General features: G+C 43.5%; 1 protein-coding gene across 2 annotated transcripts in view; it reads left to right on the top strand.

Annotated features, from left to right (window-relative positions):
• Window positions 1-11,073: 11,073 nt before the first annotated feature.
• The window catches only part of KDM2A (lysine demethylase 2A), a 65,486-nt gene continuing 63,497 nt past the window's right edge, over window positions 11,074-13,062 (top strand). For both annotated transcript variants that reach the window (XM_089520591.1, XM_089520593.1), the window contains exon 1: window positions 11,074-11,155. The gene's annotated coding sequence lies outside the window, so the exon portion shown is untranslated. The remainder of the gene's footprint in view (window positions 11,156-13,062) is intronic.

The raw sequence follows: 13,062 nt of genomic DNA, 5'->3' as shown, positions 1-13,062 counted from the left end.
AGAAGGAATAGCACTATATGTCAGGGACATTTACACCAGTGAAGAGATCCAGGACATCAGTCATGGAAGCCAGGTGGAGAGCATCTGGATAAAAATTAAAGGGGAGGGAAACAACAAGGATGTTATGGTGGCAGTCTACTACAGACCCTCAAGTCAGATGGAGGAATTGGATGATGCCTTTCTAGAACAGATGACCACACACTCAGCCAAATCCTCAAGGTCTAGCAAATTCCTCACTTGACTGGAAGACCATTTCATTGTCCAAAAGGTGGAAGAGGCAACAAGGGGATCAGCCATTTTAGATCTGATCCCAACCAACTGGGATGAATTGGTTAATGGGGTGCATATGGTGGGATCCTCAGGTGGGACTGATCCCATTCTCCTGGAGTTTGTTATATAGCGGAAAGGAGAAGCCAGGGATAGTCAGACACACTTTTTAGACCTCAGGAAAGCTGATGTCAGTAGAAATGGGGGGATGGGGGTAGGATCCCCAAAACCCTATTCAGTTCTTTATTGCTCCTATCTCTAGGAGACAGACACATATATGAACTTGACCCACTAACAAAGGAAAGCAAATACGATAAAATAGGCAGCACTGAAACCTGGTGGGATGAGTCTTATGACTGGAAAGTAGTAATCAAGGGATATAACCTTTTCAAAGGGAAACAGGCTGAAGACAAAAGGAGAAGGAATAGCATTATATATCAGAGATGTTCACATCCTAACCAACAGGGATGACCTAGTGGTGGGATCCTTAGGTGGAAGTGACCATGTTCTCCTGGAGTTTGTTATACAATGGAAAGGGGAAGCCAGGCATAGTCAGACATGCATTCTAGACTTTAGGAAACTTGATTTTAGTAAACTTAGAGAAATACTGGGGGTGATCCCATGGTCAGGAATACTAAAAGAGAAGGGAGTTCAAGATGGATGGGAGTTTCTCAAAAGGGAGATACTGAAGGCACAAATTAAAACAGTTCCTATGAGGAAGAAAAATGGGAGGTGTCTCAAGACACCAGGATGGATGACTAAGGAACTTTCAACTGAGCTAAGTTTTAAATGGAACATGTATAAGAAATGGAAAAGGGGGGAAATCACCAAAGAGGAATTCAAATAGCTAGCATGTGTAGGGGTAAAGTCAGAAAAGCTAAAGTGCAGAATGAACTCAGGCTTGCTAGAGAGGTTAAGAACAACAAAAAGGGCTTTTTTTGGGTATGTCCGCAGCAAAAGGAAGGAGGAGGAAACGGTAGGGCCACTGTGTGGAGAAGATGGCAAAATGCTAACAGAGAAAAGGCAGAATTACTCAACACTTTCTTTGCCTCAGTTTTCTCAGAAAAGGTAATGGCTGCTCAACCTGAGGATAATGGAGCAGAGGACAGAATAGGAGAAATTCAGCACAGAATAAGTAAGGAAATAGTACAGGAATACCTGGTTAATCTAAATGAATGTAAGTCTCCAGGACCAGATGAACTACATCCAAGGGTATTACAAGAACTGGTAAATGTAATAACGGAGCCACTGGCAATAATCTTTGAGAACTTCTGGATAGGGTTGCCATAACCCGGCTGGTGGCGGGACATTCCCGGTTTTTCACCACTAGGGGGCGTCCCTGCACGGTTTCCTCATTGACCCATGTTTTTCCCAGGTTGAGGAGGTTGCTGCGGCGGCGGCGGCGGCTGCCGTCATGCGCGGCCGCTCCTGCTGGGGCCGTTGCGCGCGGCCGCCACTGGGGCCGCCACCCCCAATGCAACCTTTGTCAGCTGCCAGCGCTTCTCCTTGCCCTGCTGCATGCCCTTTCAGGGCCACATGCAGGGCTAAGCAGGAGGAGCTCCTCCTCCTGAGGGCAGGCTGGCAGGGCAAGGGCTGAACAGCCTGCCCCTGCTGCAGGCCAGAGCCTGTGAGTGCTGGCAGGGGGCGGGGCTGTTCCAGCCCCAGTCTGCCCCCATTGGCCAGCCAGCCTCAGGAGGAGGAGCTCCTCCTCTGTTTGGTCCCCACATGGACCGGTCCCAGCAAGGCAGCAGAGGAGAGAGGGCCATTTCCTTTGGCACTGAGGTGAGGATGATGATGAGGAGGAAGAGGAGGAGAAGGAGGAGGTGCGTGGCCCTTGTGTATTTTTTCTAATATTTATTTGGACCCTGTGTATTTTTTCTAATATTTATTTGGACCCTGTGTATTCTCGCAAACAAGCTTGTAAAATGTGGGCTAGACAAGGTAACTGTTACATGGATTTGTAATTGGTTGACTGGCCGAACCCAAAGGGTGCTCAACAATGGCTCCTTTTCATCCTGGAGAGGAGTGACCAGTGGGGTCCCATAGGGGTCTGTCCTGGGCCCAGTGCCCTAAGTCTCAGGCCACATTATTTGTCTTCTCTGCATATGTTCATGCTTGCTGATAATGAGAAATGGCAATCAAAGAAAAGTGGAGTAGTGCATCTCTGGTTGTGCAATGCAAGTGGGTTGCTAGAAACATATATAGTCCTTATACACGGATTTTTTATACACGGATTCAAGCCTCCACAGTTTGAAAATGTTCAAAAAAAGTATAAATTTCAAATATCAAGCCTTGATTTTCCATTTTTTATAAGGGATAACATTTTGCTATGTCATTATCTTTAATGGGACTTGAGCATCCATGGGTTTTGTTATCCACGGGGTCTTTGGATACAAAAATAGCCCACGCCAAAAATGTATCGAAGCAACTTACGTCACTGTGACATCTAATCGCCTAAGCGCTTGATTGACAGCTGCCTAGAAAAAAAGAGGTTCCAGAAGGGCAATGGAAACGGGGAGCAAATTACTCTGCTTTAAAATACAGCAGGGAAAAATCCAATGCGAACGAAAACATGGGTCAAAATAAATCAAATTATTTTGCAGGCTTTCCTAATGGGAACGAAGGGCCAGATTTGATTAGGACTTGGGGGAAAAATTTGAGCCAGAATCGCAACAATATACGTCACTTTTTGTGCCCAGTGGGAATGAGGCCTAGGTTTTCTTCCACTGTGCACTTGATGGAGTTCCACCAAACACACATATTGCTATACCAGTCTGACATACAGAGAAGCTGGGCCCCAAAGAAGGAGGCCTTGCCGCAGCGAGACCTCCTTCAGCGTTGGGAAAAGCCACACAGCATGGGGCCTAGCTGGCCGGCTAGGCCTCGAAGAAGGAGTCCGCCACTGGGCCCCAAGGAAATAGAGGGAGGCTGCCACAGCTTAGTCTCACAGGTACAACAAGAGCTCTGTATCTTTATTCTACTTCCTAAGATGTATTTTATTATATTTGTTGTTGTGTGCCTTCTGTCTGGGAAGAATGTTTTCTGTAAATAAGGATTTATATTAATTTTTTAAAAATTATTGTATTTTGCTTGTAACTGTTTATGCCCTCCATTTTTCTTGAATGTCCTACATTTTGACCCAGTTTCGTGGTAGCAAATTATGGCAACCCTAAACAGGTCTAAAGTCCTCTTGAGTTTGTACCTGCGCTGATTTTTCTTCATTATATTCAAGCCTGATTTGGAGGCCTCTGAAAAGATGTCAACCACATTCTCATGAAAGTGAGCTAAGCATTCAAGGTAGGCAAAGGCATGGAGATTCTGAGCCAAGACCTCTCACTGTAAATGGTGCAGGCAAATGAGGAAAGTGGGAGGAAAAGAAGAGAGAAGAGAATAGGTTTTATCACCCTCAGAATGCAGGGAAGAGTCTGAGAGCAAAGTACTGATTAGAAGGAAGGGATACAACTTTTTAATAGCAGAGATGGCTTAAAACAGGGTGGAAATTATGCAGCCCTCCAAATGTTTTTTGATTACAGCTCCAGTCCAGCCTAAGACATGGTAACCAGTCTTTAAAATGCTGGGAACTGGAGTCCAAAAATCACAACCATTTGATTGTCTGATAATTTTCTCCTTCTCCTAAATAGCAGTGCTGCCCCTGCTAAGTACAGTGGACCCTTGTTATACACTGGGTTCCCAGACTCAGTACAGTAGACCCTTGTTATACGCTGGGAAAAGGAGAAGGAGCCTCCATCCCTCCCAAGTCCCTTTGCCTCCCAAGCAGTCCTGTGTCTTCCCAGAGCCCCTCTAGGAAAATGAGAAGGAACCTCCATCCCCCGCAAGTCCCTTTGCTTCCCCCATTGCTCCCTGGGCTGTCTGGGGGTGATCGAGTAGGCATGTAATAATAGTTTTAAAATGGTGTTCAATGGGTCTCCTCACACATTGGTCTATGAATGTGGAGCAGGCTGGAGGTTGCAGAGGGGCGTAATGTGTTTACCACGTTTGGAGGTCAATGTAGCAATTTGCTATGTTTAGACACCTGACAGAGCACCTAGGCAATCAAAAGCTTAATTTAAAAAAATTTAATTTGTCTACACACGCAATCTCCTTACCTGGGGGAAAGGCTACGTGAATGGGGGGAAATGGTGTCAGGAAAGAGAACAAAGTGGGTGACATCCCCAGGCCAACCCCTTGAGCACTGCTCTTCCCATCCCCAAGTTCCTGAATTGGACACCCTTGTGGTTCCCATTCATTTGCCCCGGATCGGACTCGGGAGGTGCAGGAAAAAATTCCAGTCAAATTAACCTGGGTTTGAGCCCTCCTAATTCGGGTTTTCCCTGGAAAAATCGATTATTTGGGGATCAGCTCCAAATTCCAATGGGAACGAAAATGGCGCAATGACAATTGAATGTGCGCTCAAATGGGAACGATGCCCTCATAATCCGAGTCTTGATCCGCTTTATAAGCCAGTGGAAATGGGGCCCAGGTGAGGTGCTGACTTTAATTTCTGACAGGGCTGAACCTCAGGTGCATTTTGCCATCTGCAGCCAGGCCCAGGCACCTGCAAAATTTTCAATGAGTAGTGCATCTCTTCAGGAGTCCAGCCACCACCCTTGTCAGGATACACCATTCCATTCCTCCACCTGATTTAAAAATATCTATTCTCCTAACAAAATGTTTTGTTCCCTGGTCACTAATCGTGGTCTGTTTTTATTGGGCTATTTTGGTGTTTCTTTTGGATGAGGTCAGGGAAAATATTTCTGCAAATATTAGAATTTTCCTCAGACGGCTGATTCTTTCCCATTGTGAAATGGGTACTGTTCTGACAGTGTTCTGACAGATAACGCTTGTGTAACTGAGCATGTGCAGAATGCAACTTTTTTTAGTGCTCAATTAATCTGAACCATCTGAAAGCCCAAGGGAAAGGAGATGTCTACAAATGAGACAGGATACACAGTACTGTAAGATAAATTTAAGGCCCAGATTAAATTATCTTTTTTATCCCTCCCCTTTAAAAAAAAAAAAAATAAGCACAGTAAATGAAGATGTAGAGCCAGCATGCCATAGGACTCTGGAGACCAGGGTTTGAAACCCATTGGGTGACCTTGGGTGAGTCACACACTTTTAGGCCCAGAAAACCCCATGATACATTCTCCTTACCTTAAGGTGCTGTAAGTCAGAAATGACTAGAAGGCACACAACAGAAATGATGCTGTGCTTGAGTTATGCAATGCTAAAAAGTTGCCAGGCATCAACATTTCATGCAAGCTCTTTTCAAGTCATAGCTGTAGGAATCAGAGGGGAATCACAGGGAACATATAGAGTCAGTCCTTACAAACTTGCTGAGTGCTTCAGTGCTCAAGAACAAAAGAGTCTCCAATTATTCATTTAAAGTTGGTTTGAGTCAGCCACACCTATGGCTTGAGATGCAAGAGTCAAGCCATGAGAAATAAATACGAAATCAAAGAATGAACAAAAAATGTGGGCGAGAACAGTGTAAACCTCCTGTATTTTATGGTACCCAATCCCCCCATCTCTAGTTCCAGTTTCTTATAGGTTTCACTGAACACAAGAAATAAAAGAGAGAAGGGGAATGCAAAATTATCCTTACACTGTCTAACTTGATGATTGCTTTGCAAAATACCATAAGGAGAGGCAAATTTAAATTAATAACATTATGATGACATACTATGGATTTCAGTTAAAACATCTAAATAAGATAAAGGATATTTATGATGTCTGCCTCTCTCATTTGCATCTTTCTGAACTGCATGAGTAATGAAAAATTCACTGGCATTTTTAGTCTCATTTTAACAGGGAAAATAATTTCAAAGCCTTTAAAACCCTGTAGAAAATTAAGGAAATAACAGAACAGGAATGAGTTTGTTTATATTTCTAGTGGAAGGTCAACAAAAGAAAAGGTATATACTGTGTCATCAAATAGGGACCCACACAATGTTCAATTTGAGTATAAACATATGTTGAATTAATAGGATTAGGACAGTACCATTAATGGTATATCTACTTAATGTGCTCATCCATTTATTTCAACAAAACATGTATTCTGAATCCAAATAAGCCACAGAATTCACAAATATAGTGCATTTGTTACAATGGAATTTATTCTATGATATAATCTTGAAACATGGGAGTATCGTGGTTTAAACTGGGTGTAAACCACATGCATATAATTCTAAGGGGAACTTGCAGCAAAACTGGCAGTTTTATACATGTTTACTCAAGAGTAAATTCCACTAGGGCTTTGTTAAGATTAGACTGTTGTGACTGACAGAAAACATATAAATTGTTACATCAAGCTATGAAGATAAAAAGAAACACACCCAATTTATTTCTAAATCTCACAAAGTAATCCCATCAAGTTGATGAAAGACCAGATTGAAACGAAACTGATATGCCCCTGTTGGGATTTTAAGGAAAAAACCCAGAAAAATGAGATTACACCTATTCACGCTTTTGAGAAATTTAAACATTAACTGATGACGAAGTGAAATAGATAATAACAATCAACCAAGATCTAATCAGTTTTATGCAGATGTCTGTCTCGTCTTCATTTTAGGGGCTTACCACCATATGGTTTTCAGGAAAGAGAGAACATCAGGCTTCTGCATCATTTTAATGTTTAAAAATCATAGATACAGGAAATAGAAATAAAGTAAGCTTGCTTCAGATAATGTTAGATGGCGAGACATTTGTGTATACTATAAGCCCAACTAAATTCAATGAATTGCCGGTAAGTACTTTTAAGGTTTGAGAGTTGGACTCTTGACTCCGGAAAGCGGGTCCGATTCCCCACCCGTCCTTGAAACCCACTGGGTGACCTTGAGCAAGTCACACTGTCTCAGCCTCAAGGGAAGGCAATGGCAAACCTCCTCTGAAGAAACTTGCTAAGAAAACCCATGATAGGTTTGCCTTAGGATTGCCATAAATAAGAAATGACTTGAAGGCACACAATAATAAAAACAACAAACTTTGAAGACTTCACCCTTGGTAATTTTAGTCAGTGGCACATGACAGTGCTGCTCAAAGTAGCAGTCCATAAACCATGCTTCCAGGGAAAACAATTATAGGGGGGATACAGACAGGCAGAAAGAGGTGACAAGGCGCGGATCGTTGCCACAGCAAAGGAATCACAAAATGCAGCTTTCTCTGCTGCTGCCGAGGTGCCATTAGCGCCCTGGAGTGGCATGGTGATGTCGTTTGGACATGGTGCATGAGGCACGTCATCGGCATATGCAATGCGAACACGTGCACCAAAATGGCACCTAGGCAGCGCAGTAGGGCTCAGGAGCATGCAGAGGCTCCCGGCTCCCGAGCCATAAAATTGGCCCCAGACCAGTGCATAGTGCCAGTCTCTACCAGGCCTATAGGTCATGTGCACAAAAATGGTATCAGTCCTTTGCGTATGAGAAGGGAACCTTCCTGGGGAAGAGATGGTTAAGGGGTGCTATGATAGCCCTGTTTAAATGTTTGAAAGGGTGCCTGAAGGCTGGAGCAAGCTTGTTTTCTGCTGCTCCAGAGAATAGGATCTGGAGGAATGGATGCAATCTATAGGAAAAGAGATTCCACCTCAACATTATGTTGTGTTTATTTAAAAATATATGAATACTAAATAAAAGTATGCTGTTTTAGCATCTTCCTCAGAACTAAACATGAAATACACAAATATGACTCTGTCCTTCTCTAGCTTCAAATATTTAGGCATACAGATAACCAAGAACATAAAGCAAATAAAATATAAGTAGTATAAGTCAGTAATGTTGTTATTAGCTGCCCTCATTGACCTTGACTCATGGTGACCCTGTGGATGAGAATTCTCCAAGACCCCTTGTCCTCCATTAATCTGCTCAGGTCCTGCAAATGCATACCTGTGAACTCCCTAGTAGAGTCCATCCATCTTACTTTTTTTTTTTTTTTTTTTGCGGCCTTCCTCTATTTCTACTGCCCCCTACTTTTCCTAGCATGATTGTCCTTTCTAATGATCATGATGTGGCTGAAGTACAACAGCCTCAGTTTAATCATCTTGGAGAGTTCAGCCATGATCTGTTCCTGGGCCCATTTGTCTGTCCATGCTATTTGGCGCTATTTCTTCAAATTCATTCTCAGGACATTTGGCCTTAATCCTTTCTCATTCCCAACTGTAACAGTCTTAATGTAAACAACAGAATAACATGGCTATCCAACTGGGAAGTTGTAGTTGATGTTACTTTTGCTGTTGTTTCTATGTTTCCTTTCTCTTCAATTTTCCCCGGTCTGTTTCTCTTTATTTTTCCTGCTCATTGCTCATTAAGATTGTAAGGTAAATCTTTCCTTTTGATCATAGAATCAGAGTTGGAAGACCCCCAAGGGCCATCCAGTCTGCCATGCAGGAACTCACAATCAAAGTACAAGCACACACAAACAAAGATAGCTATCCAGCCTCTGTTTAAAAACCTCCAAAGGAGGAGACTCCTCCACACTCCGAGGCACCATGTTCCTGAGAGTAAGAGCTGTTTGACAGTGGAAGTTCCTCCCAATGTTGAGGTGGAATCTCTCTTCCTGTTGTTTGCATTCATTGCTCCAGGTCCTGGTCTCTGGCGCAACAGAAAACAAGCTTGCTCCAGCCTCAATAAGACACCCTCGATCCTTAGTACAGCCAGCCCTTCATATCGACCGACTTTTTTATCCATGGATGCAAGCATCCATGGCTTGGAAATATTTTAAAAATATATAAATTCCAAAAACCAAATCTTGATTTAGCCATTTAACCTAAGGGCCATAACATTACCATGCCACTAAATTTAATGGAACTTGAGCATCCATGGATTTTCGTATCCACACGGGGGCCTGGAACCAAACCCCAGAAATCCCACACTGCAAAAACAATCTAGTTTGAGACCACTTTAACTGTCCTGGCTCAATACTAGGGAATTCTGCAAACTGTGGTTTTGTGGGACATTTAAGCCTTCTTTCTATGAGAGCTCTAGTGCCACAATACAGTTCCCAGGATTCCCCTTCCACACAGCCAGGGCAGTTTAAGCGGTGTCAAACTGGGATTACTTCTGCAGTTTGCTAAATTCTATGTGTTTGATTCAAATCCATTTCTCTCAGTTTGGACCTTTGTGGATGAAGAGTGGGGTATAAAGGTTGAACAAAAATTAAAGAAATAAATACAAAGCACACGCAGCAAAACATTCTCTATCTCCAACATAAGCCCAAATTTCATATATATATATATATATATGTATGTGTGTGTGTGTGTGTGTGTGAAGGTGCCAGCCAGATTCAGGCAAAACATCAGAAATAAACTCTTCTAGAACATGGCCACATAGCCCAAAATACCCACTAAAAACAATATATGTATACATATACTATACATATGCCATATATATACTCTCTCTCTCTCTCTCTCTATATATATATATATATATATGATACAGTATATGTATATTTGTATTGTGTGTATATACAGTATATATATAGTATATTTATGGTATGTGTATATATTATATAGTGTGTCTATATATACACACACAGTATACATATATATATATACAGTAAATGTATAGTGTACATATTTTGTGTGTGTGTATATATACAGTATAAATTTAGTATATGTATTTGTATTTGTATAGTATGTGTATATATTATATATGTGTGTGTTTATATTATTTATATATATACACATACACACACACGCCCAGTATGTCCTCTCCAGTGGCAAACCAACCTAATCCCGCAGCAAACAAACACTCCCTCCCTAACCGCCTCCCAACCCCCACTGGCTGAGTGAGAAGACGTGCGGCGGCTTATATATACACCCGGACGCCTCAATTCTCGCGAGAGGAAAAAAAAGAGAACTGCTTCTCGCGAGCAGACGGAGAGGTGCTCGCGCGACGTCCGAAGTCTCGCGGGAACAGGACGCAGGTCTCGCGGTGGCAGGTTTGCCTAGCAGAGCCATCGCGAGAGAAGAAGTTTACTCTGTGAGCGCGCCGCTCGGCCCAGTAGCCAGAGAGGAGGAGGAGGAGGAGGAAGAAGAGAAGAAGCCGCAGCAGCAGAGGAGGCGCAGCGTCAGCCAGACAGCCCCGATCTACGGCGAGGGAGCCCCCGTCCTTCCTCCCTCCCTCCCTCCCCTGCCCTCCGTGGGTACGTAGAAGGCCCCTCTGTGGCTGAGGCGGCTGCGTCGACGTCCTGGCTGACCCTAATCCTGGCCAGGACCCCCTCCCCCGGAGCCCCGGCCAGGGCTGCTGCCTCCTCCTCAGGCCTGTTCGCTTCGCCCCTGGGGCTGCGGAGGGAGAGGGAGGGAGCGGCTCTTGGGCAGACATAGACACCCCGCCTCTGCCGCTCTGTCAGGAGCTGGTGCGGAAATAACCCGCTTTGACACCGCTTTAGTTGCCATTAGGGGAGTGCAGTTCATTGTGGCCACTCTTGACAGAGGCTGCATCCACACTGGACAGATAACCCGCTTTGGCACCGGTTTTAACTCATTTTCTGGCTCAAGGCTGTGGCAGTCTGGGAGTTGGAGTTTGTTGTGGGCCAGGAGCGCAGCGGAGCTTAAAGAAGGAAGGCCCCACAACAAACTCCAACTCCCAGACTGCCACAGCCTTGAGCCAGGGCAGTTAAAGCGGTTCCAAACCGAGTTATTCCTCCAGTGTGGATGCAGCCTCTGTCAAGAGAGCCCTCACTTCCCAGGATTCCTAGCATGGAGTTAAAACAGTGTCAAACCAGGTTCCCCCTCCCAGGTTCCCCCCTCTTTATTCCTGAGGTGTCTGTTGCCCTTTCCTTGATGCCACATTTCTCTCCAGCCTTCAGGGTCCAGGAGAAGCCCTCTCGGGGGATCAATTGACTTTCTGACTTCGGCTGCCCTAGAAAGGGGCAAAGGAAAGCCATAGACCTGGTAAGACCCGACCTTTGTTTACATTCTCTCTCGCTTCGCATCTTGTGCTTCTTTCCTCCAATGAAAGGCCTCCTTGCATTCACATCTATCTTCTGAGGCTGCATCTGCACTGCAGAAATAATCCAGCTTGACACCGCTTTAACTTCCCCAGCTCAGTGCTGGGAATTGTAGTTTATTCTGCCACCAGAGCTCTCTCTGACAGAGAAGGCTAAAGGGCTCACGAAACTACACTTCCCAGAATCCCATGGCTGTTAAAGCGGTGTCAAACTGGATTATTTCTGCAGTGTGGATGCAGCCCAAGTCTTTTAAATCCAGAGAAGGTTTTTGCTGGACCTGTTTGGTTGTTGTTGTTGTTTTGGGGTTTTGTTGTTGTTGTTGTTGTTGTTGTTGTTATTTGCCCGAGTTCACCTGGTAGGGTTGGGTTGCCCTAATGTATGGTGAAAGACTTCATTTTAATCGTTTGGGGACATTGTGTGTTCTGATTTGAAGTAAAGGGCAGCAAGTAAGAGCGGCTGTGGTCCAAAACACACATTGCAGAAATAATCCAGTCTGAGACCACTTTAACTGGCCTCTTTCAGTGCTAGGGAATTCTGGGAACTGTAGTTTTGTGAGACATTTAGCCTTCTCTGTCAGAGAGCTCCCAGGAATAGCACTGAGCCAGGGCAGTTAAAGTGGTCTCAAACTGGATTATTTCTGCAGTGTGTTTTGAGCCTGGGTGCCCCTCACCCCACCTAGTCCTCTCCTGTAGTATTGTGCTTTAAAAGGCATGAGGAAAAACACAGCTATCAGTCAACTTTGTATTGGTTTGAAACAGATTACATAGTCCATGTCGCATACTTTTGTGTGATGCAAGCTAGTTTTTTATAAGCGGATACTAGACTTACTGCTTACTAGGGAGTGATCCATGGCCAGTTCTTACATAACACCATTTGTGTTACTTGAAACTAGTGGAATCTCCTTTTCCTGACACTATTTAATTTTTGTTATCTTGGCATTCAGTTTGAAACACCTTGATTGCCACCTCCTGAGGAATACTGATTATCAGCCCAGTGTTAGAACCAGCTCAGGCCCTCTCTTTTTGCCTCAGTGGCATCTCTGCCAAGGCATTTGTACAGAAGTTTATAATGCCAAAGAGTTATACAATTATCCAATGTATTCTGCCCTGTGCATTTTTCCCCTTGTATAGTGGAGGGGAGTTCTGTATGGGTTAAAATACATAAAATATTAAACAGGATAGTTCCAATCCTACATTGTGGCTATACTAGCTTGTTAAAATGTTGTGTTGTTGAGGCTCTCAAGTTCTGCTGTAGTTGGTGTCTTGTCACTCTGTTTGTCCAAATTCATTAACAGGCTTTTCACTGAGTATCCCCCAATGTATACAAATAGATAATGAATTGCACAGTTTGCTTTGTCCACCTACAACCAGATTGCATTTTTAAAAACATTTTGTGAAATAACAGTACCTTGTTACAGGGCCATGATGTGTAAAACTTTAAAAAGCCATTTTATTTGAATGATGTATGATGGGTTATGGTTATCTCTCATTGTTCTGATATGCTAGGAAAATCCCTACAGGTATTTGTTGACAAAATTGAGCATGCTTGTCCTTCTCAACTCATTTAAAAACATAGGTGACGTAGAGTCTTCTGTATCATAATCTGTGTATGTCATATGTATGTCTGTGTACACATACACATGGATACTAGACAGATAGCTTGACTTTCAAATGTGCATGCCATGGTTTTGATTCCACTGTAGAACAGCAAGCCACTTGGCTAATAAAGTGTGTAATAAAGTGCAATAGCTTTATCAGGGCCTTTTTAAAATATATTGTTAATTCATAGTTTCTATTACTTTTCTCTTCACATCTGTTAATTTTCACTTTTTTGGTGCATGCCATGAAAGAA

Source organism: Sceloporus occidentalis, unplaced genomic scaffold (assembly GCF_023333645.1).
Source record: "Sceloporus occidentalis isolate IW3139 unplaced genomic scaffold, rSceOcc1.0.p SCAF_4, whole genome shotgun sequence".
NCBI classification, from domain to species: domain Eukaryota; kingdom Metazoa; phylum Chordata; class Lepidosauria; order Squamata; family Phrynosomatidae; genus Sceloporus; species Sceloporus occidentalis.
This window is presented reverse-complemented; position numbering and strand designations above follow the sequence as displayed.